The sequence below is a fragment of the Pseudorca crassidens genome, chromosome 15 (assembly GCF_039906515.1).
Source record: "Pseudorca crassidens isolate mPseCra1 chromosome 15, mPseCra1.hap1, whole genome shotgun sequence".
Lineage (NCBI taxonomy): Eukaryota > Metazoa > Chordata > Mammalia > Artiodactyla > Delphinidae > Pseudorca > Pseudorca crassidens.
In genome coordinates this window covers 83153718-83156328 of record NC_090310.1, presented here as the reverse complement: position 1 = coordinate 83156328, position 2611 = coordinate 83153718, and the positions used below count along the sequence as shown (strand labels likewise).

At 45.7% G+C, this 2611-nt stretch overlaps 1 pseudogene; it reads right to left on the bottom strand.

The window, feature by feature from the left end:
- Positions 1-1148: 1148 nt before the first annotated feature.
- LOC137208287 (U6 spliceosomal RNA) lies at positions 1149-1247 on the bottom strand (annotated as a pseudogene).
- Between the last annotated feature and the right edge of the window lie 1364 nt (positions 1248-2611).

Below are 2611 nucleotides of genomic sequence, written 5' to 3'. Positions count from 1 at the left end.
CAGCCAACCCTGCGACCTGCAGGCAACCCTGGAATACATGAGGGAGCCCACGTGAGACCAGAAGAATTACGCAGATGAGTCCAGCTTAAATTGCCAACTCCCAGAATCATGAACTAAATACACGGTTATCGTCTTAAGCCATTAAGTTCTGGGTGGCTTGTGATGAGGCAAAAATTACCTGATACACAGAATGACTCCTCCCATCTCTCAGCCCTTGTGGCACAGGTGGGGCTGACCCTCAGGCCCCAGCACAGAGGCATGTTGGCCAACTGGAGTGAAAGACAGGACTTGGGCTGCAATTACCACGAAAGAGGTGCTGGAGTGTAAAATGGCAGACCATGAGCCCAAGTTGCCTAGGACTATACGGTACCATACAGAAGAGACTATATGAAATGAAGCCATCACAGAGGAAAGCAGAACTAAGAGACAAAGAGAGATTCCTGGCTTTATCCGAGTTCTTCAGTCCAGCAGTGCCTAAAGCCAGAGGACCCTGGTCTTGTCAGTTACCGCCACTTGCAACCAAACAATTCCTGACTCACACGTGGGCAAGTGATTTCTACCACCTGAGTCTCAGTAAATTAGGAATAAGAATAGAACCTATACCTCATAGGGTTGCCATGAGAGTTTCATGAGACGCAACATGGGAAATGCCTAGTGGATAGGAAGTACTCAAGAGACAGTCACTATCTTTACACACTGTCACTCCTATCGATTATAATCTGAATTGAAACAGAGACCTCAGAATTGAAACGCATTACCCAGATTTCAATGGAAAGACTTCCCTCTGGGCTGTTGCCTGGACCAGTCCTTGACAAAACCAGCCCTATCCTCAGAGAGGAGGTGGGACGGGTAGACTGGAGCCTCTTAACATTGATCTTGACTCTCTGGTACCTTAACATTGTAAGCTGAAACGACTGGTGTAGATAAGGTCCAAGACCCACGCGTGGTGAAGTGTATTTTCTCCAGGCGCACGATCTTCCAACAACACTCTGCTTCAGTGGCTCTCAAATGTTTAAGTCCTCCACAGAATTGTGACCTAGTGCACATAAACTAAAAGAAAAGTTTAACAAACAGTATTTCCCTTACTGTGAGAGAGGTACCCTGATACTGATATTTTCTATTCTACTCCTTTTTTAAATTTAATATTTTAAAATATGGAATGCTTTACAAATTTGCATGTCCTCCTTACACAGGGGCCACGCTAACGTTCTCTGTGTCGTGCCAATTTTATTTTATTTTACTTTTATTTTTTTCTATTTTTTGGCCACGCTGCACAGCATGCGGGATCTTAGTTCCCCGGCCAAGGATCAAACCCACGCGCCCTGCAGTGGAAGCACAGTGTCTTAACCACTGGACTGCCTGGGAAGTCCTGTGCCAATTTTAGTATGTGTGCTGCCAAAGCGAGCTCTCTATTCCTGTTTTTAAAATTGCTTGTCACAAACGACTAAATAGATTCCATGAGCCATGATGAGTGTGACTCATTTGAAAACACTGCTCTCATCCGCAGAGATTTCATCCGCAACAATGAGCTGGGTTCAGAAACCACAGAAAGAACTGTCTTGAACTCTGTGTGGGGAAGTGGCATCCTCTGATCCTGGAATGTTCTTCTGGCGGCAAGGGATTTTCAACGTATTGGGTAGAAAATGGCAAATAAAGATCAGCAGGAAAACTTTTTCCCATCAGCCCAAGGTACTGCCTCCAATATGGACAAAAGACCTCTACTTTTAGAGCATGGGTGATTAGCTGGAACAAAAAGACAAAATCCACTCTGTGCAAAAGAGCCTTTCTATTAGCCAATTAGTAAACCAAGGCTCCCAGCCTTTGCCCAGCAGATGGTGGAACCAGTAGAGAACAATGATGAGAACATCGGCTCTGGAAACAGATGGACCGTGGGTTTGAATGCCTTCCTACCTGGTGCTACCTGTGTGATCTGGGGCTAGTTTCCTAACCCCCAGCAGCCTAAAATGAGGATAATAATTGTTCCTACCTCTAGAGTTGGTGAGAGGATTAAGTAAGGTAATAAAGAGCTTAAGCTCAGTGCCTGGCATATAATAGGCACTCAGTAATATAAAGTACACACCACACACACACACACACACACACACACACACACACACACACACACACAAGATGATTTCCTGTCTGTAATGTCTCTGTTTAGAGAGTCTATCGTTTTGTAACAAGACAAGGTGTAAATAAGTAAATGAGTGTATTTCTTTCTTGAGATTGTGTCTGTGAGTTAGAGATGATGAAGAAATGGAAGGAAATTATGACTGTGTTACCCTGACCCTCCTTCGGGATTCGCCCCTCATGTGTCTGATGCACTAACGCAGTGGAGCTCTGTTTTTCCTGCCAGAGTCCCACAGGCGTCAGGGTTCTGTTGTTGTTAATGTGGGAGAAACATGGTTTGCTGGAAAGAGGCAGTTACAGGTGGGGAAAGGCTGCCCATCTGGGGCATCTCTCCCTATACAGTGTCCCCACCGGCTGAGCTCAATGCCCCATCATTCCACCCCTGAGACCACCTGACTCTCCTCACCAACCCCTGGGCTCCCACTTTTGTCCATTTCAACACAGCAGCCAGAGGGGTCTTCTAAACCCTAAATCAGATCAT